The sequence below is a fragment of the Zootoca vivipara genome, chromosome 10, assembly GCF_963506605.1.
Source record: "Zootoca vivipara chromosome 10, rZooViv1.1, whole genome shotgun sequence".
In the NCBI taxonomy this organism is placed as follows: domain Eukaryota; kingdom Metazoa; phylum Chordata; class Lepidosauria; order Squamata; family Lacertidae; genus Zootoca; species Zootoca vivipara.
This window is the reverse complement of record NC_083285.1, coordinates 69,911,097-69,925,939: the sequence shown is the minus strand read 5'-3', so window position 1 is coordinate 69,925,939 and position 14,843 is coordinate 69,911,097. Positions and strand designations below refer to the sequence as shown.

General features: G+C 48.6%; 1 protein-coding gene across 1 annotated transcript in view; it reads right to left on the bottom strand.

Annotated features, from left to right (window-relative positions):
• The window catches only part of SHANK3 (SH3 and multiple ankyrin repeat domains 3), a 425,727-nt gene extending 418,923 nt beyond the window's left edge, over positions 1-6,804 (bottom strand). Inside the window, exon 1 of the mRNA XM_060279323.1 lies at positions 6,735-6,804. The gene's annotated coding sequence lies outside the window, so the exon portion shown is untranslated. The remainder of the gene's footprint in view (positions 1-6,734) is intronic.
• Between the last annotated feature and the right edge of the window lie 8,039 nt (positions 6,805-14,843).

Genomic DNA, 14,843 nt, shown 5'->3' with positions numbered 1-14,843 from the left:
CTTCAGCAGACCCCCCTTGTCCAGGCTCCTGCTGCATGTTGGAAGTCCAGAGCATCTCCAACAGAGGCTTGAAGACCTTCAACAACAGAGAGAGCCCACCCCTTCATCCCTCCAGCTCATTGATGCCTTGGATTAAATACTCTTAGGTTCCCCACGGACTGCCATTTGCAATAAAAAGTGGGGGGTTCTTTTGCAGGGAAAGCACTAAGGCAAAAATTTAAGGCACTCAGACAGGGTGTGTCTGTGCCTGTGCCTAGGAACGTGGCACAATAGGAAGTCCGGACGAGCCCTAAGACATTGCTAAACCGAGATCTACCTCCCTCTAACTCAGACCCATTAAATTTAGCACTACCCTCTTGATTTGCAGAGAAGAAATATTTCCCCCATTCTATGCGAGAGAGCCCTTCAGGCATTCGAAGAGTGCTTTAAAAGTGGATTAGACAAATTCATGGAGGGTGAGGCTATCAATGGCTGCTAACCTTGATGGATTCGTTCTGCCTCCACAATCAGAGGCAGCCGTGCTTCTGAATGCCAGCTGCTGGACGCTACTCTTGGGCTTGGGTTCTGACCGTGGGCTTCTCATTGGGGCAGATGCTTGACCGCTGCACAAACAGGATGCTGGACAGTGAGACCTGTTTAACAGGGGAACGGTGGACTCTCCTTCACTGGAGGTTTTTAAGCAGAAGTGGGGTAGCCATCGGTTAGGGATGCTGTAGGGTTCCCCCACATTTCTGCTCATCCCATGCCTAGAAAGGGATTTTCCATTTTCCCCAACACTTTCCCTGGGAAAACCCGCCCATTAGCACTGAATCAGAGTAAGTAAGTGTCAATCCATGGGAAACCTGATAACACTTGCTCTTCCTGACAGTAAGAGCTGTTCAGCAGTGGAATTTGCTACCAAGGAGTGTGGTGGAGTCTCCTTCTTTGGAGGTCTTTAAGCAGAGGCTTGACAGGCATATGTCAAGAATGCTTTGATGGTGTTTCCTGCTTGGCAGGGGGTTGGACTGGATGGCCCTTGTGGTCTCTTCCAACTCTATGATTCTATGCTCCGATTCAGCGGTAAAGATTGGGTTTTCGTGGGGGGGGGGAAGTGGAAGAAGAAGCAGGTGTCCAGGTGAGCCCTTCGCTGCAATTCCCGCACTGCAGAGGGTTGGGCTAGAGGACCCTCGGGATCCTTTTTTGATTCTAGGACTAGATGGGCCGCTGGTCTAGCCCAGAGGTGGAAAGAAGTTAAAGTACTGACCATAGAAGAGTGGCAGACCAAGCTGATGGAATATGCTGAAATGGCAAGACTGATGGGAAAGATCAGAAACCGGGAAGACCAATTATTTATGGAAGACTGGAATAACTTTTTAACACATCCGAGAGACCACTGTAAAGAGTTGAAATCATTGGCAGGAATACTGTACAATGATACTTGTAAAGTAACATGAATTTTGGATGCTTTGGAAATATAATGGATAGATTACAGTAAAAGATGCAGGAATAAAACTTAGAAATGGAGCCCAGGGAGGGAGGGAGGTTTGAAGGTTCAAGAGAACCTTTTTTCTGTTTTGGGGAAATTGTTATGTTTGTTCTGTATAATCTTTGTGTAAAACTAATTAAATAATAATAATAGATGGGTCACTGGTGTGATCCAGCTGCAAGGCTCTTCTGATCATTTCATGATGAGAGTCAGCATGGTGTAGTGGTTAAGAGCGGTGGACTCGTAATCTGGTGAACCGGGTTCGATTCCCTGCTCCTCCACATGCAGCTGCTGGGTGACCTTCGGCTAGTCACACTTCTCTGAAGTCTCTCAGCCTCACTCACCTCACAGAGTGTTTGTTGTGGGGGAGGAAGGGAAAGGAGATTGTTAGCCGCTTCGAGACTCCTTAAGGCAGGCTTCCTCAACCTCGGCCCTCCAGACATAGCTGCCAAGTTTTGACTTTTCTCGCGAGGAAGCCTATTCAGCATAAGGGAAAATCCCTGTAAAAAAGGGATAACTTGGCAGCTATGCCTCCAGATGTTTTTGGCTTACAACTCCCATGATCCCTAGCTAGCAGGACCAGTGGTCAGGGATGATGGGAATTCTAGTCTCAAAACATCTGGAGGGCCGAGGTTGAACAAGCCTGCCTTAAGGGGAGTTGTCACAGTGACCGGATAGGGCTACTTCAGAGTAACGACTCTCCACCGCTCTGCATTTTATCTTTTTATTTGTGCTGCGTATTTACAGTGCTAAAGTTGGAGCTATTTACAGAGACACATCTTCTCAGCTTGAATCAGTACCTCCGAATGGCGTTTGGCGCGTCTTGCGCCAGCATAACAACTTGGGGAACCCATCCTCTTCCCCCGACGCTTTCTGCGAAGTTCCGGAGTTGGGGGGATGGGTCTGCCCCCCTTTCTTCCTCCTTCCTGTCCCACCTGGGACGATGGCTCTTCTACCCTGCCAGAGCCTTGGACCCCACTTCCTGTTTCCCCACTTGAGCTGGAGCTTTCCCTGCTTTCAGTCGTGCTCTGGGCTGGGCTGGAACTCAGGAGTGAAAGGCGGGATATCGTCCAAACTCCCCCCTCCTCCTCCTCTTCTTCTTCTGTTCCTCCGGTCCCTCTCCAGTCTTCTCTTCCCCAGGCTAAGCATAACCAGTTCTTTCAACCTTCCCTCACAGGAATTGCTTCCCTTCTTCACCTTGGCCAAGTGTATTGCCTTCCTCTGAACCAAGGAAGACAACATAGACAGTGCCCTGCTAGACCAGACCAAAGAAGGCCCATCCAACCATGCAGATGCTTCCAAGGGCCCATCAGGCTTCGGAAGTACAAAGGAAACAGCTCTTCCACTGTTGATCTGATTGTGTGTGTCCCCCCGCCCCCGCCCCCAGTGACTGGCAATGTCAGGTAGACTGCCTCTGAACTGGAGGTTCCCTTTAGCAACCATAGCTAACGGCCATTCATAGACCAATTCGTCGAATCAACAATAAGAAGAATATAGGGTGACACACACATCGCAACCCCGGCAACTGGTTCGGACCAAATATCCATCGGGTTCAGCATGCAAGACTGACCATCCAGCTGCCTCTGAGGGAGCCTACGAGCAGAGCAGACTGGCCTCAGAGTCATGCAGTTTGCACAGCTAAACACTGTTCTCCAACAGCAAGCTATCCAATCCTTTTCCGTTTCGTTGTATTTTTTGAATCCCCTTTGAAAGCTAAGGACCTGGCATCGTTAGAAGCCTCCCGAACCTGACAATGAAATCAGAAAATCTCTCAGAAGCCAGCGTGTGCCCACAAGGTTTTTCATAGAATTGTATAGAGTTGGAAGGGACCCCAAGGATCATCTAGTCCCCCTGCAATGCAGGAATGTGCAGCTATCCCGTACGGGGAATCAAACCGGCAGCACCACACTCTAACCAACTGAGCTATCCGGGCAGCACTGATTTGATGCCTAAAACAATCTGAAAGGAAGCCCAATCAACCATCCCCCAAAAGTCTCTTGACGAGGAACAATCCTTCTGGATCTGAGCGCCATTGTTTTGTGTTCCTTAGGCAGTTGCGTCGACCAGCAAATTGACACAACATACAGAGAATAAGGACCAAAAGCATATTCTGCAATCTCTCTCTCTCTCTCTCTCTCTCTCACACACACACACACACACACACACACACTCTTTCTCCCACACAGCGTAAACCGAGAACCTCGGTCAGCAACGAAAAGCCTTTGGGAGCACAAAAGTAATTCATAGGAGGAGATCTGGGCCCCAGCAAACACCACGTGAAAAGGTTAAGGCTGCTTCTGGCAAGGCGTGCGACAACAAAAGTCATTTCCAGCGTGTGTTATTTTACTTGGCTCTTTGAGAACAATATTTGCTGAGTCTCCCTCCAGAATACCCAAGCCTCTTGCTGTTTGGCTTCACTTCAATTGGACTTAAATGCTGCATGCAAAGAGTACGGACCTTGCGCTGAACCCAGCCACGGTTCTGGAAATGGAGTCTCCACAGACCTAACGATGCACAGCAAGGAATTTGCGTGAAGCTCTTGTTGGTACAAGGGCAGGGGAACCAACAGATGAGAAAGCCAGCCTTCCCCAACCTGGTGCCCTCCAGATGCCGTTGGATTGTAACTCTCATTGGCCCCAGTTGGCACAACCCATGTAGTTTGACTGAGCAAGGCAGAGTTAATCATCTGCCTTTTAGCCAGTTAACTCAATAATCTTAAAGAAATAGTTGCCTGTTATCCAAAGCTCATTGCACCTGTCTTTGGGCGGCTGTTGAAGGAAGGGGAAAGTAATTTTCAGGTTAATTAATAAAAGTGAACTCTAATTAGAAGGGGGGAGGCCCCTTTTAACATTGATTTCATCACACCTTCTTGTTACACCAACACGCAAGATAAATGCCATTCAATTACCTTCTCCTGTCATTGTCAAGACAAAAAGCAAAGGTGCGTCTTTAAACTGGGTACATCAAAAACAAATCAAGTGTCCTCACAGAACTGTAGAGTTTGAAGGGGTCACCAGGGGTCATCTAGGCCAACCCCCTGCAATGCAGAAATATGTCATCCAATGTGGGGCTCCAACCCACAAGACTGGGATTAAGAGTCTCATGCTCTACTGACTGAGCTATTGTATAGGTGAGATCAAAGCAGAAGCCTCTCCAGGGGCGGCAGCAGCCGGGGTGGGGGGCAGGGTGCTTGTGGGGTGCTGCCCATGGGATTCTGCCACCTGAGGTGACTGCCTCAGTTCGTCTCATGGGCCAGCCGGCCCTGCCATAAACCCAGAGGGAGCAAACTGCTGAGGGTCACCACACCACATGTGGACGGCTGTTCCATTGCTCACCTCGAAGCCCAGGGTCGAGAGGTTTGGCCCAGGCAAACGCCACTTGGAACCTCACCTTTGCTCCTGGGAACAACTAACCCTGTTCTGAATTATTCCCCAATGCCTTCTGCATTGCCGCAAATGACCTGCCCTGAGCCAAGCCCATCCAAAGGGCATAGGAGCTGCCTGTCCGGAGATATATATATTATTACATTTTCTGTTTTACAATTTTAAATACTCGTTTTTACACCCTTAAAATATCAACGACTTCCCTTCTTCTCTTTCCATGGTTCATTTTACATATCACAAATCCCTGCATATTTTACAAAAACAATACCATTCAGTATTCCATTATTGCATCCATCAAAATTTATTTACACTGTTGAAGTTATCTTAATGCTGCCAGCGTTTTCAGCTGTCCAAAAATTATTTCCCATACATTCAATAAATGTCTTCCAATCTTCTCTGAACGTATGTTCAACTTGTTTTCTGATTCTATATGTTAAATCTGCAAGCTGCGCATATTCCGTCAACTTAAGTTGCCATTCTTCTTTGGTTGGGACCTCGCTCATTTTTCATTTTTGGGCTAACAAAGCACAAGGCCACAGTAGTGGCATAAATAAATAACCTTTCATTTCAGTCTGAATTATCCCCAACAGAAAGGACTCTGGGTTTTTTTTGGGGGGGGGGGGAAGTACTTTTAAACATTTTTTTTTAAGTTCATTATGGATTATTTCCCAATACTCTTGTTACCCTTTTACAAGTCCAGCAAAGAGGTAAAGGTAAAGGACCCTGGATGGTTAAGTCCAGTCAAAGGCGACTATGGGGTTAAGGCACTCATCTCGCTTTCAGGCCGAGGGAACTGGCATTTGTCCACAGACACTTTCCGGGTGATGTGGCCAGAATGACTAAACTGCTTCTGGTGCAATGGAACACTGTGACAGAAACCAGAGTGCACAGAAACACTGTTTACCTTCCCGCCGGAGCGGTACCTATTTATCTACTTGCACTGGGGTGCTTTAGAACTGCTGGGTTGGCAGGAGCTGGGACAGAGCAACGGGAGCTCACCTCGTTGCAGGGATCTGTCTCAAAGGGAAACCTTTAAAAATGTAGTATAAACACCGACAACTGGGAAACACTGGCCTGCAAGCGCTCCAGTTGGAGAACAGCCTTTACCAAAGGTGTCATGGGCTTTCAAGACACTTGAACTCAGAACGCAAGGGAGAAATGTGCTATGAGGAAGGCACGCTTGGCAAATCCACACTGTGATCAACTCCCGCCCGGAAACCAATGTCCCCACTATGGAAGGACGTGTGGATCCAGAATTGGCCTCCACAGTCACTTACGGACTCATTTTAAAAACCGTGTTTATGGAAGACAATCTTCCTCGGCTACGAGGGATTGCAGAAGAAGAAGAAGAAGAAGAAGAAGAAGAAGAAGAAGAAGAAGAAGAAGAAGAAGAAGAAGAAGAAGAAGAAGAAGAAGAAGCCACCCATGTCCCTTTATCAAATCCACCAAATGTGAAAAAATGTTCCCTCTACCTCATTGCTTCAAAACCTCATTGCATTAAAAGGCCCACGTTTTGCAGCCTTTGCTCACAAGGGAATAGCCGCTCCACCCTCTTGGTCAATTTCCAAGACCTTCTCTGGATGTCTCCCATCTCTACAGCATCCTTCAACAAATGAGGCAACCAGAACCGTATTCCAAGCATGCTCGCTCCATGGATTTGTACAGCGGCATTACTATCTCGGCAGTTTCACTTCCTCCCCCACCCCCACCCCCGTCCTAATATTTTTTATCTGATGCTTGCCATTTGCAGTGAGCTTTCCCTGGAGAAAACAAGGGAAGCTGCATGGCTCAGGGTCCAACAAGCCCAGCTCCACAGCAGCCTTACATCGGACTCCCATCCTTGCATCGCCACCACCTCCCAGTCCCGCAAAGGCCCTGTCCCTTACCTTGTAGAGGCTCACACTCCGAGTCCAGCTTCCCTCTGGACTCAGGATGGGCTCCAAGAGGAGAGCTACAGCTCCCAGCTCAGCCCCCTTCCTTCCTGCCTGCCTTCCTTCCTCCAGCCTGCCTGCCTGCCTCCCTGCCAGGAAAATAAAAATAAAAAAGGCACACACCATACTCTTAGTCACACCCCACTTCCCTCAGTTCCAGCCACGTTTTGTGGCATATTTGCCTAGCTGGAAAGGCAGCAATAGCAGGTCTGGTGGGTGGTTAGTGGTCCCCAGGAGGGATGACTCCAACAAGTGACTTCTGCTTTACTTTAAATGCTGTGAGGGTCCTATGTCCTTTTAAAATGTGGTTTTTGGGGGGAGTGAGGGGTTATTGGGTTGTTGTTTTTATTTTGATTATGTATTTTGTGGTTTTGTTGTTGTTGTTGTTGTTTAGTTGTGTCCGACTCTTCATGACCCCATGGACCAGAGCACGCCAGGCACTCCTGTCTTGCACTGCCTCCCGCAGTTTGGTCAAATCATGTTCGTAGCTTCGAGAACACTGTCCAACCATCTCGTCCTCTGTCGTCCCCTTCTCCTAGTGCCCTCAATCTTTCCCAACATCAGGGTCTTTTCCAGGGAGTCTTCTCTTCTCATGAGGTGGCCAAAGTATTGGAGCCTCAGCTTCACGATCTGATCTTTGTGGTTTTATGTTTTAGTCTATTCTGTAAACCGCCCTGAGACCTCCAGGTATAGGGCAGCCTATAAATTCGAAGAAGAAGAAGAAGAAGAAGAAGAAGAAGAAGAAGAAGAAGAAGAAGAAGAAGAAGAAGAAGAAGAAGAAGAAGACTGGAGAGTCAATCTGCTGACCACACCTCAGGCAAATGGGGCAGAATGAACAAGGAAAAGCTGAGCTCCACAACTGGGAATAAGTGGCGGTTGTGTGCATGTTTTTGTACAATTTATCCTGGTTTTGCTGGTCAAGGGGGCAGGGCAGAACACTGAAGCTCCACCCATAACCCCTGAGAATCCTGCTCCACTGCCCCACTGGCTTCTGGGATCTTTGGCGGGCACTGTGGTCACTTTCAGGCACATCTTCACAATACTGAATTCTGCCATTTGGAAACACATCCATGGAAGAACAGGCTCTCAATGGCACTGGGCCACCACGGCTTTTTATTAGAGTACCTTCAGAATCAGAGGGGGGACCAGGCCTCCGGACACCAGTCAGCGGGGAACAGTAGTGGGAGAGTTGTGGCTGCACCTTGTGCCTTGTTTGTAGGTTTCCCATGGGGGGGGGGCGATGGAAGGAGATGCTGGACTCGGTGGCCCCCTTTTGGGTGCTTTCCTTTGGCTCCAGCTCCTGAAGGGTTGCAGCAAAACCAAGCACTCGGTCCTCCTTCCAGGTGGACTGGAAATACTACCTAAGCAGAGTTTGGCAATCCCAGGACAGGTACGGGAAGTCCTATTGGATGGCTGGATGGCTCAGCCGATTACGAGAAGGGTCTGATAACAGCGATGCTGCAGGTTCAATCCCCATAAGGGACAGCTGCCTCTTCCTGCATTGCAGGGGGGCTGGTCCCTTCAAATCTATGATTCAAGATAACGTAGTAGAGCTCAGTCCTGGCCATGTGGCATCTGCAGGTCAAAGGGGAGGGGCCAATGCTGGAGACTGGATGAAGGAGAGGAAGACCTGGCTGTTGTCAGGGCCTCTTGTCTCAGGATGCAGGCAGGATAAACTATCTGGACAGCTTTCCGGAGCCGTGATTCTGACTTCCTCCTGCTCCATGGCAGCTGAGCTGAAAAGCCCCCAGACCTCCAGCTTGGCGGGAAAAGCCTCTCCAGACCTCCTCCTCCTCCACCTCCTCCTCCTCCTTGAATTGCAATTTGTTGCAGTTGTTTTGGGGCAGTGGTCCTCAACCTTGGGCCTCCAGATGGTTTGAGACTACAATTCCCATCATCCCTGACCACTGGTCCTGCTAGCTAGGGATCATGGGAGTTGTAGGCCAAAAACATCTGGAGGCCCAAGGTTGAGGACCACTGCTTTAGGGCACAGCACAGACACCCTGCCTTTAAATCAAGAGCGCAGAGACACAGCGAGAGCAAAAGCACCTCGATTTCACTTGAAGGAACCCAGCTTTTCTCCGCAAAAGGGAAGCCTTGCTCTTCCGCTGCCTGCGCACCCTCGTTTCCCACCCCACTGGCTAACAGCTGACAGGTCGCAGCACAGGAGCCGCGCCCATCCAGCCTCATTGTGCTTCTCTTGGTTGCGACCTTTGGTCATTGCAATACTTTCCCTGCTGCAGGCTCATGGGGATTGCCAGAGCCCAGACTTCGCAACTGTGGTTCCTCCTGATATCACACCTCGTTGCCAGAATCCCTGCATAAGCATCTTTTCTTATTCCACCCTGTTCCTCATTAGCCTGCTACTCAAAACTTGGCAGCTCAGCTTTAGCAAAGTGTCCCCTACCTTCTGGGCAGAGGATTTGAGGCCTTGCCGGGAACTGTGTGTTGCAATGCAACAACCTGAGCCCCGTGCGTGAGGCTTCCCTTAAATTTGCTTGCAAAGGATCAGCGGTCTTGAAAAGTGCACATCAAACCCACCCCTCTCCACGGTGCGCTCACCTTAATTGCCCAGGAAATATCATGCAGGAAACGGATTGAAGATAAAAACGGATCGGAATAAAAGGCAGAGTCGAGGGGAGGGCATATTTCAAAGGGGGGCAGGAGTGCTTTGAAACCGTGGTGCCCCCACTCAAAAGGCAGAGGCGGTAGGTCTGCTGGCCAATGGACCCAGCTGACTCCTTGTTGTGCTTGACACACGGCAAGCTAATAATGCAGGAGGCTTAGAGAGAGCCATGCGTTTCTGCAGCGCTGCTTCTTACAAGAACCACATTCCCCCGGCCCTCACTGTGGGCCTAGGGAAAATAAGAGGGGAAGCTCCCTGGGGCATTGAAGAGGGGTGCCCAATTCTCTTGACAGTATGCTTCTGCCCCTTTCCTGTGGAAGGTTCCAACACCCAATTGTTGCAAGGAGGCAATGCCACAAATTATTGTTCCTTGATGTTTGTGCTGCCCTCTGAGATACCTTCACTAAGCCCTAACAAGGAGGAAGTTCTCAGCCTGCCTGTCTGTTAGAGAAAGCAACCCAGGCAAACTGCTTTGGGGTCTGTGTGTAACAAGAGGTCCATAAAATGGATTTTTTTAAAAAAATAAAATGAATAAATGTTTTAGGAGTACCAGGGAGGTGTGAGGTTGCCTGCACTGAAGATCAAAGTAATGTGTGAAGCCTGTGGCACCTGCAGGCAGAGGCCAGGGGCCAAGACCAGCCACTTCTGGTGGGGAGGGAGGAAAGCTCTGGGCTAAACCCTCTATACTTCTCCACAGTGACTGGTCAAATGGCCATGGGATGCCCAGAAGCAGATCATGCTGCCCTCTCTGACCTTGGAGGTGGCACAGAGACATCCCTGTAACTTTTGCAAGTGCAAACTGTCTTGAACGCAGAATCACGTATAACTAGCCCAACACCATCATGAGCGCAGCTCATCACGAATGCACAATGGAAAGGACATTTGGAGATCCAACAAGTGTTGGAAATGCAAAGAAAAGGAAGGTATCTTTTACCATATGTGGTGAACTTGTAAAGAGGTAAAGGGAAATGATATATAATGAGTTAAAGAAACTGTTGAAAAACCAGAAGCCCTTTCTCCTGGGTATAGTAGGTGAAGAGGTACCAGGAAAAAGATAAAAGACTGTTCTTGTATGCAACAACAGCGGCAAGAATCCTTTTAGCCCCAAAATGCAAACAAGAAGAAGTACCAACGAAAGAAGAGAGGCGGATGAAGATGATGGACTTTACGGAACTGGTGAAGCTGACGGGAAAAATCTGAAACCAGCGCGATCAAGTATTCCAGAAGGACTGGAGTAAATTCATATAATATTTGAAAGATCATTGTAACAATTAACAACACTAGCAGGGTCACCCAAAGACTTGTAATGAGAATTTCCCCCCCTTTCTATATTTATTTAAATTTGGAGGCATTTTGTAATGAGTTATATTAGAATTTGAAAATATAAAAAAGGCTGTGATATAAAAGTTAGTTTTGAAAGCCAAGAGGTGGGAGGGAAGGAAGTCATAGAATCATAGAGTTGGAAGAGACCACAAGGGCCATCCAGTCCAACCCCCTGCCAAGCAGGAAACACCATCAAAGCATTCTTGACATATGCCTGTCAAGCCTCTGCTTAAAGACCTCCAAAGAAGGAGACTCCACCACACTCCTTGGTAGCAAATTCCACTGCCGAACAGCTCTCACTGTCAGGAAGTTCTTCCTAATGTTTAGGTGGAATCTTCTTTCTTGTAGTTTGAATCCATTGCTCCGTGTCCGCTTCTCTGGAGCAGCAGAAAACAATCTTTCTCCCTCCTCTATATGACATCAACAGGCTCTAAAGAGCCAAAGAAGTCAAGTGGATAATAATGTTGTGATTATATATGTTTAAATGGAAAACTAAATAATAATAATAATAATAATAATAATAATAATAATAATAATAATTTTAAAAGGCATTTGGAGGGGCCCTGGATAAAAAGAAGGGTTATCTGCAGGCAGAAGGCACGACTTGGCCCCGAAGAAACCTGATTGCTGGCAAAGAGTTGAGAAGTAGGCGATGCAGCCGCCTTGTTCTTTTGGGCAAGAGACTAACAGGGCTGCAGCTCCTGGAGATGACTGCAAGCCTTGTGAAGGACCGGATATGCACAGACAAAGCCACCTGGGGGTGGGGGTGGGGGAGGGAACTGAGTCATTCCGGAGATACAAGAATGACGTCAGCTCTCCATGCGGGGAGGACAGGAAGAGACTTTGGGGAGGAAGTCGCCCTGATCAGGGCTGCAAACATGGAGAGAACAAAGGAGGCTGGAAGGGGGAGTTGACCCAGGGGCCTGACAGGATGTCTCCTCCTGGACCCCTCAAAAGGGTCTGTGCATCTGTGCGCGTGTGCACAAGGGTCAGGGGATATTGTTCGCTTCTAAAGGGGAATGTTCTTCATTCACAATAGCCAAAACAAGATGCAAACCAGAAACTGAGAGAAAGCAAAATGGACAGATTCACTCCTCCCAGGTGTGTTTACCTGCCCCGGCACATCACCTGATAAACTCCCAACTATGCCCATGTAAAGGCTGCCATGCTTCCATGTTGTAAGATTCAGGACAGATCACAGGAAGCAGCACAGAGTTGAACTATGGAACTCCCTGCCACAGGGGAAGCAGTGATGGCCCCCAAGGTGGAGGACTCCCAAATAGGACAGGACAAATCTATGGAGAACAGGTCTCTTATGCTGCAGTTGCAATTGCAGGTTCCTCACAGGCATCTGGGTCTTCTAGCCCAAACCCTTGCAATGCTGGAATCTTGTGCCCAACGTAGGGCTCAAACCAACAACCATGAGATTAAGAGTCTCACGGTCTACCAGCAGAGCTATCCAGCAGCAGCAAGACCACAATGATCCGTCCTGTGGAAACACCCCGAGAGCCAGTTCTATACTGGGGAATAATGGAGGCCGCACTGTTAAAGGTGAGCTTGGCAACTCTTGGCAACAAACCCACTCTTTCAAAAAAGGAGTTTTTGTGGGAGGGAAAGTGCAGGGGGAAGTGTGGGGTAATGTTGACCTTTGCAAACAAATCAGGATGCATATTCAATCGACAGTGGCACTGTATAGCTCCTGCACACATTTTGTGCAAAGAAGACAGGATGCATGCTCAGTAAACAGGTCATCTGGAAGAGCCTGGGGAAGGGTGGCAAGGAGGCAGAGCCCCAGACACCACAGGATTCCTCATCTGTGCAAACAGAGCCTGTTATCTCAGGAGAGCAAATCCGAGGTAACGGCTTCTTAAGTGTGGATTATGTAAGCAAACCCAGAGTTATACTGATTTTCTAGGGACGGCCACTATTTTCTCTCTGTGTAACCCATTTCCTAGTGGAGCCTGGGCGCATAATACTGGTGCATATCCTCTCAACGATGCAACTGCTCGGCTGGTACAATGCGCCAGTTCTGTGTCTCCCCATCGAGCAACGAGGCTGAATTTTGGAATGCTTCGAATGTACGTATTTTGGAGATAGACTTGCACAGTACACAGCATTATATTCACATCGGTGACATTTATTTAAAATGCACACACACACATCGAGATGATGGGGAAACACACCTTTTGGAGTTTCCGCTTCCAAGGAACTTTGGCAGCCCATCTGCCAGCAGGATCAGACCACAACATTTCCCCCCACAGATTTCTGCAGTCTGTCCCAAAGCCATGAGTGTGCCGTGTTCATATATGGCACCATTTATGTCATAAGGACCTAAGAAGTGCTGTGCTGGATCAGACCCATCTAGTCCAGCATCCTGTTCTCACAGTAGCCAAACAGATTGCCTGTGGGAAACCCTGCCACTTTACCGAGTACCATAAGCTAAGCAGATCTCTGTCATAAGGGGCATAAGGGGCTTCCGGAGCGCATTTCAACCTTTCCTTCTAGACACAAGCCTGTGCTGTTAACGGAAATTACACCGGGGGGGGGGGGCTAGGGCACACCTTTAAAGTTGTTAAATGTTACAAATATTATGCCTGAATGTATCCTTTCAACTTGACAGCTCAGGGAAGTTACCTACAGTAGCTTTAAAAATCATATAGAATCAACTCCTTTGCCAGTTTCCTCCATGCCAAGGCTATTTTGGGACTCCAGGAAGTGCCCAGAGGTGACAATTGCTGAGCTGATTGTTGGCCAAGGAAAGCTTAATCCCATCACCAGACTTGCCAAGGGGTCCCCAGACATGCAAAGGAAGTTCTATTGTACTTTGGGTGGTGGGACTTCAGAGGTGTTTGCCTATCTCATACCCTTATGCTAATCTTGTACCAAGGACTTGTCTGGACATGTTTGCCAAGGTTAAACTAGTGTAACCCCTGTCTACCCCTCCCCTTTGGTGACATGTCAGTGATGTAAAGATGATGTATCGATGATGCTGTATGAACTGTCAATGTGGCCCCATCCTCTGGGTTCACTCGCGGCTGTTTGAAACCGCTGTGCAGGAATAAAAGATAAGAAGAAGAAGAAGAAGAAGAAGAAGAAGAAGAAGAAGAAGAAGAAGAAGAAGAAGAAGAAGAAGAAGAAGAAGAAGAAGAAGAAGAAGAAGAAGAAGACGAGGAGGAGGAGGAGGAGGAGGAGGAGGAGGAGGAGGAGGAGGAGGAGGAGGAGGAGGAGGAGTTTGGATTTGATATCCCGCTTGATCACTACCCGAAGGAGTCTCAAAGCGGCTAACAATCTCCTTTCCCTTCCTCCCCGACAACAGACACCCTGTGAGGTGGATGGGGCTGAGAGACTTCAGAGAAGTGTGACTAGCCCAAGGTCACCCAGCAGCTGCATGTGGAGGAGCGGAGATGCGAACCCGGTTCCCCAGATTACGAGTCTGTCGCTCTTAACCACTACACCACACTGGCTCTCTAAGTCTACTAAACTGCTGTTTTTCTCCAAATTGCTTGGCTGGAACTTCCTTCTTGTACTGATCGCATGGACCCGTGGGGGACTTGTACCCCAACGAGCTGGGCTGTTGACTAGTCTCTCAACCCAGGATTTTGCTTAACAGTGCCCAAGAGCTTTTCTTCTTCTTCTTCTTCTGCCCTACTGCTCCCCCCCCCAAAAAAAACCACCCACTTATTGCTATTGAATCGGAACAAACGACAATCTGCAGAAAACCTTCATAACTGTTTGCTCTGTGCCTAGAAAGTGCAGGGCCAATGTAAGTGTGGATGAGGACAAATCCAAGCAGAAGGAAGAATGAGAGTAAGGCCAGAGTAACAAAGCATGAATGTGCAAACAAGGGTTCAAGGTATGAGCTTTCCAGGTCATGTGGCCAGCATGACTAAACCGCTTCTGGCACACGGAGGACCACAACAGAAGCCAGAGCACATGGAAATGCCTTTACCTTCCCGCCGCAGCGGTCTACTTGCACTGGCATGCTTTCTGTCAGGAGTGTGGGCAGGAGTCAGGCTCTGGGGCCTGTAGTGCTTTGCAGGACTGGGGCCTGCCTCAGCTTGTGCTGGAGAAGCAAGGAGTGGCCACTCAGGTGAGGCCAGGTGATACCTCACTGC